Raw genomic sequence first — 13156 nt, forward strand, 5'->3', positions numbered from 1 at the left:
CCCGAGTGCTGGGATTAAAGGTGTGTGCCACCACGCCCGGCTGGTTTGGTTTTTCAAGACAGGGTTTCTCTGTATAGCCCTGGCTATCCTGGAACTCACTTTGTAGACCAGGCTGGCCTCGAACTCAGAAATCTGCCTGCCTCTGCCTCCCGAGTGCTAGGACTAAAGGCGTGCACCACCACGCCCGGCTGGCAGTAAGTGTCTTTACTCACTGAGCCCTGTCACTTGCCCACAGCTAACTTTTATGTGAGAGGTCTTGTCCACTGTGGCCTCAATTTTGCAGCTTGCTAAGGATACTAGAAGAAAACTAGAGATAAGGAAAGAGAAGGGACATGTACTGGCCAAGATTACAGAGCCAGGGCAGGGGAGCCCTGAGAACAGTTCTGAGACCTGGGATTCAAAGTGGAGCATAGCCGTCTTTCTATGCTGGGTAACACTTGCCCCACAGCAAGCAGTGAAGGGCCAAGTACATCTCTAAGCCAAGTCCTGTATCCTCTCTGGAATCTCAAGGTAGATTATTACTCAGGGAGTGACCCTGGGGAGACAGCTCGGTGGGTAAAGTGCTTGCTCTAAAGGCATGAGTTTGATCCCCAGGAGCCACAGAAAGGCCAGACATGATGGCAAGTGCCTGTAGTCCAAGCACTGGGAAGGCAGAGACAGGAGGAACCCTGGAACTAGCTGGATGATCAGCGTAGCCCAAACAGCAAGTTCCAGGTTCGGTGAGTGATCAGAAGCTAATGTGGAAGGAGGCTGAGAGATGGCTCAGCTGCTCAGAGCGCTTGGCTGACTTCAGTTCTCAGTACCCATGGGAAACAGCTCATAGCCTCCTGGAACTCCAGCTCCAAGGGAGCAAGAGCCCTCTTTTGGCCTCCACAGGCACCTGCATACATGTATAAACACTCACACAGATGGAGACACATAAGTAAAAATAAAAATTCTTTTAAAAATAAAATGAAGTGAAGGAAGAGGAATATCTAACGTTGGCCTGTGGCATCAACATGCACATGCACAGTACACACACATATACACAGAGAGACCGACAGACAGACATCCATCCATACATACACAAGAGAGAAAGAGAGGGGGAGGAAGAGGGAGGGAGAGAGGGAGGGAGGATTGATCCTGGGGATTAGCTGATGGGACATATCCATGAGTGAAATTCTGGCTTGACCCAGCTGCTCTGAGTTCCAGCCCCAGCCTGCTCTCAGATTGGTGGTGTAGGGATGGACCCACTCCTCTCTGTGTTTAGTCACAATGTCATTATTTCCTTTGCTGGACAGTAGGTCGCTTTCTCTACCTATGATGTCTTCAGAGCTCTCAGGTGAATGAAATTGAAGGATGCACGTTAAGAGTCTTCTGCATCCAGACCCTCTTTATGATCAGCTTCCAACCTCCCCTTCCCAGAAGCTTCTCGGGCCTTCAGCTGGACACAACCACAGCCTGGAGAGTTGGCACCCCTCTCCAGTGGCACCTTTTCCTTGTCTGAGATCATAATTCAGGACTGATTTCCAAGATGTTCCCAGAGCCCTGAGTAGTCTCAGGCACTGGACCAGTGAGAGAGGGACCCAAACAACCAAAGTGAACCAAAGTCTTTGTTCTGTGTCTGCAGAAAAGGCTTAGGACACCTGCTCCTCCTGCCTTCTGAGTAGTTGGCGTAGTGATGACCCCTGAGACGCTCCACAAGACAGAGAGAGCTCACTTGGAGTGGAGTGGGTGTTTTGAAACCTCAAAGCAAGTCCATAGCGACATGCCTCCTCCAATAAGGCCACGTTTTTCTAATCCTTCCCAAATGTTTCCAGCAACTGGGGCCAAATATTCAAATAGATTCTCCGGGGGGCGGGCGGGGGGGGCATTCACATTCACAGCACCACAGTAACCAAGGACGATCTTGGCATTTCCGATGCTTTTGCCTGTTCCTTCTCAGTGCTATGATTAGAGCTAAGGGCATCAGGTATGACGTGATGTTGGGGATTGGACCCAGTGAGGGCTTTACATAGGCTGGGTAAGCATTGCACCAGCTAAGCTGTACCCTCTGCCCACACATATACATTTTAAAAATAAGTTGTGGGCCAGAGATACAGCTCTGTGGTAAGAGCGCTTGCTACTCTTATAACCAGGCTCAGTTCCTAGCACCTGTGGTGGGTGTCTCACAACTATCTGTAACTCCAGCTCTAGGGGATCCAATGCCTTCATCCGACCTCCATGGGCACACTCACAAACATGCAGACACACAGAGAGACACAGACAAATATACAGTAAATAAGTAAATAACGGATCAGATGCAGACAGAGCACACAGTTAAGGCTGTGAAGAGCAAGCATCTTTCTGAGCCCTGGGACCCTACGGGCACTTCACTTAACTAGAGGCTGAATCCCCTCAAAGATCCTCCCTTAGGGCAAATGAGGGGCCTGGGCCCCACAGGAAGCTCATGCTCTCTGCACCTTGAAACAGAGCTGCCTGGGGTCACTTAGTCTCTACTTGGCTACCCCCAAACAGCCAAGGTTACGACATGTCTCCCGTGTATCCATGTATCAAAGTCCCCGGCAAGGTCTTCTGCCACATCATCTGAACACTCCTGATCTAATCCGATCCCAGAAGCTAAGTAGGGCCGGGCCTGGCTAACTTGGATGGGCCACAAAGTCCCTGGGAAGAGCCACTCTTCCTGGGGAGCTCAGTAAGAGATGTGGCCCGGGAAGAAAAGAGGCAGAGTAGGACACAGTGTGAACAAGAACCTGGCCAGCAAAGGAAGTAATGCTTCACAGAGTTTCTCTGCAGAAAGGCCCCATTGGTCGCCTCCATAGCCTTCCTCAGAGCCTTCACAGCTTACATACTGAGTGTTCAAGTGCTTACACACACACACTCACATTGAAATCCCAGTGGGACACTACAGTCTTGATGGTGTCTCTCTTAAAGTGAGGAAGAAAAAAACAAAACAAAACAACAACAACAACAAAAAGAAAAACGGAGCATAGGGGATCCCAAGCAGAGAGACTGACATATATAAAGAGCAAGGAATGGTTAAGAAATTCCAGGGGACACCTTAGTCTTGGTGGCAGACACTAAACAGAAAGCGGCAGTGTAGGTCAGGCGTAAAAGTCCTGAGCATGAAAGCATGCATCTGGATTTTATGAAAGAGGAGGAGTTTTTGAAGCTGTTTACTGCAGGAGCCAGCTTGTGTTCTGCCTGGATCTCTCACTTCCTGTGAGTGCTTAGGTAGGAGATGATACGGGTAGGAGGCAGAAACCCTGGCCTAGAAACCCAGGATGCAAGGTTTGAGAGCCTGGTTGAAGCTAAGCAGACACTGTATACTGTATTTCTCTTAAATTGAGTTATAGTCTCTCTCTTTTTATTCTGAATTAAGTTGTAATGGAATTTTTTTGTTTGTTTTATGTCTTTCCAAGGCTGAGTCTTTTTTTGTTTGTTTGTTTGTTTGTTTGTTTTTCGAGACAGGGTTTCTCTGTGTAGCCCTGGCTGTCCTGGAACTCGCTCTGTAGACCAGGTTGGCCTTGAACTCTGCCTCCCAAGTGCTGGGTTTAAAGGCATGCGCCACCAGTGCTCTGCCCCAAAGCTGAGTCTTAAGGGGGTTAAGTCTGGCTTCAAACTACACAGTCAGCGCTGGCCTTGAACTCACAGTTCTCCACCATACCCAGTGTGGGTAAAAATCAATAAAGCGTGTGAGGCCGGTGACTAACCCACTACAAAAGGGCAAAGGTAAAAATAATGAGAGCTGTTAATGCAGCTTCACGTGCCTGTCGTAATGTTTTGTAGTATCCGGGGGATTTCCAAGTTCACCCTCAGTTACTCCTCCTAGCAACCCAAGGAGGTGGTGTCTCACTCCCAAACTACAGGTGAGGGTATGACTACAAAGGAGTTGAGGCTCTTCCCCATGACCAGCAGGAAGGGCAGCAGGGCTCCAGGGACCTTGCTCTTTTTCGGGGTAGCAGGTGAGTACAGCCAAAGGCAGAGAAGGCCAGCTTGGACTTGAGTGGGCGTGGCCGGAGTAAAAGGGCCAAACTGAGCGGAGCCAAGACGAGCCTAGACTCAACTGCCCCCAGCTTGAAAAGGAAAGTATCTTCCGTAGAATTGTTCTGCCGGATACAAGCTCCGGGAAGCTTAGCTATTTGGTGTTTGCTTCCAAACCAAACCAAACAAACAGAAAACTCCGCGGCGCAGTGGAAAGCGCAGAGGCCAGGTAATCACCCTATTTCCGGCGGGGGAGCCGGATTGGCCCTCCTATGCAGTGCCGGATGCCATGGCAACCAGACACGAGATGACTCTCCAGAACTGGCGCCACCTCCCCTGAGGCCTTGGCCTTGCTGTCCTCCAGGGTGAGTGCGGAGTCAGGAGGGGAGAGAAGCAGCCACACCTCTGCCTGCCCGGACTCTGCTCTCTCTGCCTAGTAAAATTCCGGTGCTTCCTAAGTTTCACGGGCCATCAGGAGTAGCAGCCCTGAGAGGTTGGGTGAAGGGGAAAAAAAAGCAAAAAAACAAAAACAAAACCCAAAATACGCTCAGGTGCTATCAAGGCACTTTGAATCAAAAACCTGGTGGCGACTCCAGCCCTGTGTAATCAGCAAGCCAGGGGCTTCTCTGTCGCATGCTCTAAATGGCAAGCCTGCTCCACACAGCGATTTCCCTGATTCTGGCCCCAAAGTACAACCCTCCTCTTTCTTGAGCTCAGATGTTATCAATGGGTCCTTATTGAAGCAGAATCAAGCCCCGAGCCTCTCCAACATCCAAGGCATTTCACAACGTTACCTTCTGGGAGACTCTACCCGTGACTCATCCAGACAGTCACCAGCTTATCTTTCCTGAAACGCGTCCTGTTTCCAGGCTCGTGTTCTTGCTGCTTCATTTGCCTGGAATTTCCAGTCTTTCCTTCTGATTCCCTTTTGACCAAGATTTGAAGTTTCCCTTCCAGGAAATCTTCTTGGAATGCTTCTAGCTTCCTGGAAGTTCCAAGTCTATCCCCTCAGCCCAGGGATGAGCACTGATAGCTGTTGGATTTTGTTATGAGCTAAATTGTGGCATCACCAAGTTCATGTTGACTGGCTGACTCGCATCTAGTACTTCAGAACCGGGCTGTACTTGGAAGTAGGGGCTGTTTAGAGGTTGTTATGGAGGCTGGGGAGGTGGCTCAGTAAAGTGTTTGTCTTGCGTGTACCCTTGAAACTGAATTTGATCCTCAGAATACATGTAGAAGCAGACATCATCATGGTGGTACACACATGAAACTCCTCCAGTGTCAGAGGCAGAGTCAGGGAGATCCCTGTGGCTCTGTGGCCAGCAGTCCGGACAGTCGGTGAGTTCTTAGCCAGTGAGAGACTCCTGCTTTGGAAAACAAGATGAACAGAGCCCAGGGAATGAAATCCAAGTTTGCCCTCTGGCTTTCACAGGTACACACATGTGCATCCCAAACACACACACACACACACACACACACACACACACACACACACGCGCGCGCGCGCGCGCGGTCATTAAGACAAAATGAGGCCCTTATCATGGACTCCCATTCAAGCTGAGTAGTGTCCTTGGACAGGAGGGAGTTTAGATAACCAGAGAAGTTATGGGATGAGTACCCATAGCAAGGATCTCATGGAAGGCTAGCAAAAGGCTGGCTACCTGCAGCCAGGGAAATGGGCTTCTAAGAAAACCAGCTTCCCTGCCTTTGGGCTTTCAGCCTCTAGTATTGTAGGAAATTTAAATTGCTACTTAAACCACCCAAATAGGTAGTATTTCATTATTACAATTCTAATGAAAGTATGCAGCTATTGTACATATTTACTGTGTCTCTCTTGAGGTCCTTGGCTCCCCAGTCCAATTGATTCGTCCTTATACCTCTGTGGCAGACGCTGCTGTTTTATCTCCTACATGACATCATCCATCAGATGGGGAGCTCAGCTCTTTCCAGGCAGAAATGGCCACAAAGACAAATGGTCATGCATTCTTCTGCACTTGACCCACACCCAACGTATGTCCCGTATGAAAGGCCCAGTGAATACTTGATGCTTGCTTCCTGGTATATTCAATGTTCTTAGAAGTTACTGGACTTCTAAGTACTACCTGTTTCTCCTGAGTGAGTTTTGGAAAATAATGCCTTTCAAGAAATGTTGCATTTGTATTGACATGGGTCCAGCAAAATATGCCTTAATCTTTTTAACATGCTTAGAGTCTGTAATGATGTCTTTTCTTGCTGGTATGATTTTTACTATCTTTATGGTTTTTACTCTTATAACTTGACTTTTAAAATATTAGCATGTGTATGTATGTGATGTGTATGTGTGAGGTGTGTGTGTGTGAGAGAGTGTGTGTGTGTGCAGATACTTGTATGTTGTGGCATGTAGAGACCAGAGGACAACTTTCAGGAGTTGTTTCTCCGTTTCTACCTTGTTGAGGCAAGCTCTCTCGTTGTCTCTCATGGGCTACACTGCACACTCCAGGCTAGCTGGCCTATGAGCGTCTTGTCAGTTCTCCTGTTTCTGCCTTCATCTTGTCACAGGAGTGCTAGCATTAGATGCAGGCCACAGAATCTGGCTTGTGGGGTGGGGTGAAGAGGGGTTCTAGGGATTGAATTCCAGGAGTCAGGCTGGCACCACATACACCTCTACCCACCAAGCCATGGGCTCCGCTCTGACCGGCTCACTTCCCATCCTCTACTTTGTTCACCTTGAACTCCAGATCTCCCTCGCCCCTCCTAGTGCTGGGATCCCAACTGTGATTGGAGCAGTGGCTGAGGATTAAGAGTACTTACAGACCCGAGTTTCATTCCCAGCACCCCCATGGTAGCTCATAACCATCCAAAACTCCAGTTCCAGGTCACCTGCTCCTTTTCTTGCTTTTTTTTTTTTTTTTTTTTTTTTTTTTTTTTTTTTTGGCACCAGACACACAGTAGAGCACTTACATGCATGCAGGCAAAACGTTGATACACATAAAGTAAAAATAGATGATTTTTTTAAAAAAAAGTGTGTGTCGTCATGCACATTTACATGTTTTTACACTTGTTTAATGTGTGCGAGGGGCATGGATTTCACCCCTGTGGAGGTCAGAGGACAATTGTGTGCAGTTGGTTATTTATCTCTTTCAACTACGTAGGTCCTGGGGATCAAACTTGTATCCTAATAAGGCTTGGTGGAGAGCTCCCTTACCACTGAACCACCTCGCCGAACCTGCACAGGATTCGTGAAAATGCAAGGTAACCAATGTCTAGTTACACTCTGTGCTGCCATGGGGACAGGGTGGGGTGGGGTGAGTTGCAGGGAGGACAGGTCGGATTCCAGACTGGCATTGGGGAATGTGGCAATGCTGGGCATGTCAGATTCCCTGATCATAGCGATGACTTCATGAGCACAAACGTACATCCAAACGTATCGTTTTGGACATTCCAGGTCACACATCCACCGTCAGAGTATGTCAACTGCATCTCAGTGGCGCTTCCTATTTATTTTTCATGAGAGAAACAGAGATGAATCTGAGTCAGGTTCTAGGACACTGGTAGACAGGTTGAGGAGAGGAGGGGAATGTGGCTGCGCCCAAAATGCCTGAGGCTGAGTGCCCATGGTCATTGTTCTATTAGGCTGGGGATGAGCTGAAGGAGATGGAGCTGAAGTCTTCAAATCACCTTTCCCTCACTCCCTACCCGCCACCCCACCCTGTCCCCTCCGCACACTGGAAGCCGCTAGCTCTGCTCAGCCTTATCTCTAAGGCTGTCTCCAACATTCCTTCATCCTGAAAAGTTTCCATAGCCACAGAGATGGCTCAGCTGGTGAAGGCACCCCTCACCAAACCTCACAAACCCAGAACCCACAGTGGAAGCAGAGAACCAGCTCCTGCAAGTTGTCCTCTGACCCCCGACCTGTGCACGGTGACAAGTACACACACTGCCCTCCGCTCCAAATGAAGTAAATAATTGCTAGGGGGTTGGTTTTTGTTTGTTTTCAAGAAGACATTTCCAGCCAATAAAGGGCTTCCTGAAATTGGGCAGAGCAACCTAAAAAGACATCGGCAACGGAGTGTCACTTGACTCTGAGTGGATCAGGCTCTTTGAGGCTTTAAAAATCCTCTCCCCACCCCACCTCCCACCCACCCCCACCCGCGCCCCCCAGTGTGCTTTACCCTCTACCTGATTTAAGCAAACCAAACCGTTACAACTCCAATTTACTACTGAAGAATCAGAGACTCAGTGAGGTCAAGTGATTGGTTCAGGTCCAGAGAACCTCTCCGTCACAATGCACCCTACAGGTACTCACTCAGAAGGCACGTCTTCCTGCATCCCTCACCCACTCAGAATGAAGTGGGCCATACCTACCAGTCCTGCAGCAAATGGGATTTTTAGTCTGCTTATTAATTTGATGTACAGTTTTCTTGTTATGTTTGTGAATTGAGACCTGTCCCTCCTTCAAATTTCAGACTTTTTTTTTTTCTTTAGTCCCTGGAGTTGAACTTCAGGCTTTTTCTATGTTAGGCAAATGCTACATCATCCCCTGTCTTCAAACCCGTTCTTCAACTCTGTTTTGGTGACAAAATAGCCTTATTTGCTAGAGGTCTTTTGTTTTGGTTTGGTTGGTCTGTCTGTCTGTTTGCTTTTGAGATGGTGTCTCTGATGGCCCAAGCTAACCTTAACTCTCTATGTAACCAAGGATAACCTTGAGGCTCAGACCTTTTGCTCCTTCTTCCCAAATTTTGGGATCAGAGGCATGTGGAACTATGCCCAGCTTGCTGGGGATCTTTGGAGGAGGAATGGAGATGCTGACTTTGTAGGCAGCAATCTAAGGCCCACTAAGAGGCCCTGGGCGTGAACACAGGTATATGTAGTTGCTAGGGGTTGCTAGGGGTATTACTGACAGGCAGAAAGCCAAAGGTGACAAAAAAAAAAACTGTATCGTCAGACTGGCTTGTAGCTTATCCTGGCTCAGCCATGTCCCTAAATAAATTAGCTGTGGCATCTCCCTTCTGCGAGGTCAGGATCATTATACCTATGACGACAATGTTGGGGGCCACAGTGGGTTGGTCTGGTGCTGTTTAAGATCCTGGCTACTGTAGGTGTGAGGATTCCAGTACTAATGGCTGACCCTGTCCTGGATTTCCCGTATGATGGACCACTTGGCGCCTCATTGGTCCGGTTTTCTTTGTGGTCATCTTACCTTATCAAGTCACAGTCCCAGAGTGACCCCCAAGCCCCAGGCAGGCTCCGCTCCTGGCTGTCCCTGCCCCTGCTTCCTGTGGCCCTCCTCCACCCTCTCCATATTGTTCCCTGCCCCACCATGCTCATGCACGTTTTGTGTCCCTGGGCCTGGCGACTGTGAGCCGCTGGGAACAGGAACTGCACAGAGGCCCTGATCCTTCCCAGGAAGTCCTTGTGGAATAGAAGGGACGTGTTGAGCCGCAGGCCTGTTGGCCCAGCCTGGAGTCTAGCCGCCAGCTGCCGCCCCCATCCTATGCCACAAAGCAAGGGACGCCAGCTCAGTCTTGGGGATCTCTAGTCCTGTGTCATGACAATCACGGTGTGCATTCGCAGTTTCAGTGGGGTCCCTGGTGTGCTCTCAGATTGGAAGATTTTTATTCAAGCGTGTAAGTGCTAACATGTTTATGACCCTGATTTGACCATACCTGTATGTGCCCTGCAGGGCAGCCCTGCAAGCTGAGCCCCTCCACCCCTGAAATGCTACCCTCTCCAGGAAGTCCTCCCTGACCTCACTGGCCAGTGCATACTAACTGAGCTTACCTCCCCGCACTTGGCCCACACCATGCTCCTCATCTGTGTATCCCCTGAGCTTTTCTGGTCAGAGGAGCCCAGAAGGACCACTCTGGCTTGTCAGATGAAGAAGCAAGCCGCATGGTAGGGGGTCCCAGGCCCCATCTGCTATGCTTATAAGCTCTCTGTTGCCTCAGTTTCCAGCTCTGACAGAGGCATCCTCAGAAGGCTGAGGCTAAAACATCCTCCCTTCCTACTACCCCTCCGATTGAACTGGAGTTGCCAAAGGCCCAGAGGAAAAGTACTGGCTTCCTGAGAAGGAACCATAATGACCTGCCTATCCCCAGCCTTCCCTGCTCCCCTCAGTGCTCCGGCTCTCCGGCAGTCCTTGCCCATCCACCTGGAGCAAAAGTGGGCAGAGCTGACCCTGTGAGTGAGGCGACAAGCCTGGCATGGCACAGCGTCTGCACTAAGCTGCTTCTGGCCCCATTCATTTCTGGACTCAGAAAGCAGAGGCCTTGAGAAAAACCTGCTGCAAATTAGAACATCTTCTAGCTGGTGTGCACATCATAAAAAGTTTCAATAAAACCCTGCCTTTTGGGAGTGTTCTCGCTCTCCTTGTGGGCGTTTTCTCCCCCCAAAGAGACCCGACTACAGTAGGAAACACATCCCCACATCCTCCCAAGTTCCCCAGCAGAGAGAAAAGCCAATACCAATAAAAAGTCCCTAAGTTGGTTATAGGGAAGTGCACTCCAGCCTCCTGCTGCCATCATGGGTATCCCCTAGAGTCCACCCTTCTGTCTCTCATTCCCACCCTTGTGGGAAGCTTGAGGAGGAAGGTTGTGCCCAGACCAGGAAGAGTAACACACAAAATCACACATGTGTACACACACATGACTACACACGACATACCACCAGACAGCTCAAAGTGTACCCAGACTCACATACACATGCCTCAACAGAGATAAACTGTCACAGTGACCCCACAGCAGATAGAGTGACCTGATCTCACATCACCCTCATCTGTACAGTGAACTGACCTCACATCACCCTCATCTGTACAGTGAACTGACCTCACATCACCCTCAGCCTTGATCACACACACTTGTACATGCAGTCACCCACACTCGCTCTACACACATAAATTTACGCCCAAGCACTCACCTATCTCCCGCACAACTCATGACACAGGCCACTCAAATGACCCACAGACTCCTAATTGCTTATGGAGGACTTGTCATAGCACATTTCTAAATATGCATTTGTATGTTTGGTGTCTTCTATCACAAACACCTAAACTTCCTTTAGTTCTAGCACTTGGGCTGCTAAGACAGGCACATCATGAGTTCAAGGCCGGCTTAGGCTATATAGTGTAACCCTGTTTCCAAAACAAAGCAAAACAAACGAACAAAACCAGTAGGGAAACTGGGGCTAGAAAGATGGCATGAAGAACAAAATTAGCTCGTGTCTGCTCACCAACCTATACATCCTATACATCCCAACCCTTGGAGGTATAGGAATATTGATCTGGGGATCTGGGCTAAGAGTAGACAGGAGAGAGGCCCTCATCTGGAGCCCCCAGAGACTATTAGTTAAATTTTCTTAGCAAAAAAAATGGTCAACATCAGGCAGGGACCTCAGCACCTATGACTTCTCTGTCTCTGCCTAATCTGGAGAGAATGGTAGGCTCTGGAAGAAAGGTGATGGCTTTAGTGAGGAAATAGTCTTTGACCATGCCATTCACTTGCTGGGTGGCCTAAGGTAACGTACTTCACCTCTTTGAGTTTTAGTTTCTCCATTAGAATATGGAAAAAAGAATCGGCCTTATGGGACCAGCAGTGATGGCCCATGCCTTTAATCCTAGCACTTGAGAGGCAGAGACGGGTATGTCTCTTTGAGGCCAGCCTGGTCTACATAGTGAGTTCCAGGACAACTGAGGCTGTTACATCGGGAAACCCTGTCTTGAAAAATAAATAAGAATTAGCTGTAGAGGGGTTAGGGAGAGGTGCCTTAATGGTTAACTGGGTCTTCTGCAAGGTTTGATTCCCAACCCCCACATGGCAACTTATAATCATCTATAACTTCATACCTCCAGTCCCAGGGGATCTGACACCCTCTTCTCTAATGGTAGCACACATGCACGCGGTACACATATATTGCTTTTACAGGGTTAGTCTCCAAGGACACCAACTCTATGTCCAGCAGACAAGTAGGTACTCGATTAACCCTCCGTTCCCCCAGTTCGGTGCCCTGTCACACCAGTTTTGCTGTGTGCCCTATGACTTCCTTCTCTCTCTGAGCTCTCACCTCCCCAGCTAAACAAACCCCTAAGGCCACATAGCAACGACTGTCTCAGTGAGAGCTGGTAAGCAGAATGGGCCTATGGGTAATCAAGGTGATGGTGTGGACCATTTTCCAAGATCCCTTGCCTACAGGCTTGAGAGGTTCAGGCCTGTGACAGGCCCCTCAGAGAGCAGGGTTTGAGAGGGATGAGCCTCTGTTAGATCGTGCCCATGGAGGCTGGGATTTGAAATATTCTTCTGAACCACACAGAGTCACAGAGGCAGTTGCTGGGAGGTCTCAGGGCAAGCAGGGAGGAGGGATGTGGTTGCCCAGGAAACCATGTGTTTTCACTTTTCTGCAAGAAAGGGAGCCTGAAGAGGAAGGGCCAGGGAGTGTGCAGTGCAGGGGGTGGGGAGTGTGTGCCTTTGGGGTGAGCTTGAAAAGAGTCTGCGGGGCCCCAAATGCCTGGGGGTGAGCAACAACCCAGACCAGCCGAGATGCTTGCTGATAGATAATACAGAATCCTGGCCCCAGCCCTGGCCCTGTGAAGTAAGAGTCCTGGAGGACAAGAGAAGTCTGTGGTCTTAACCAGCTCCTGGCCTGGGAACAAGCAAAGGGTGTCGTGTTAGGAAGGAAGAAAGTGTGGCCAAGCCTGGCACTGCTTAGGACCTCTAACTCTATCCATAAAAGCATAATTGAGGCTGGGGATTTAGTTTGGTTGGGATAGTGCTTGTCTAACATACATAAAGCTCTAGGTGATCTACTCAGTAAACTGGACGTGGTAGGGGTGGTGCATGCCTATAACCCCAGCACTCGGGAGGTAAAGAATGGGAGATTAGAGATGTAAAGTCATCCCTGTCTACATAGAAAGTGCAGGGCTATCCTTATAAGGTACATAAGACCTTGCCTTAAAAATTTTTTTTTTAGAAAGAAAAGAAAAAAGGAAGGTGGGGGAGGCTCGCACCGCCACACGTCCATTCCCAGCAGCTGGGGCTTAGGCAGTAGGATAATTCCTCTCATGCTCATGTTCCCAGTTTGGGACACATTTGCCCAACTGTAAAATGGGCATGTCACTGACTGTTGTGATTTTGTACTTCATGGGATATAAACTCCATTCTCCACACTGGTCTTGGCTGTAAGAGTCTGCTCTGCAGGGCCCAGCTTACCCTTTGCCACACTC

The 13156-nt window shown here is 49.2% G+C and overlaps 1 long non-coding RNA gene across 1 annotated transcript; it reads left to right on the forward strand.

The window, feature by feature from the left end:
- The first annotated feature begins 4258 nt into the window (after positions 1-4258).
- Positions 4259-10216, forward strand: LOC115031893. The gene is made up of 3 exons (XR_003837525.1): positions 4259-4328; positions 7095-7194; positions 9891-10216. It is a non-coding gene; the product is annotated as an uncharacterized LOC115031893 (long non-coding RNA).
- The last annotated feature ends 2940 nt before the right edge of the window (positions 10217-13156 follow it).

The sequence above is a fragment of the Mus caroli genome, chromosome 9 (assembly GCF_900094665.2).
Source record: "Mus caroli chromosome 9, CAROLI_EIJ_v1.1, whole genome shotgun sequence".
Taxonomy (NCBI): Eukaryota; Metazoa; Chordata; class Mammalia; order Rodentia; family Muridae; genus Mus; species Mus caroli.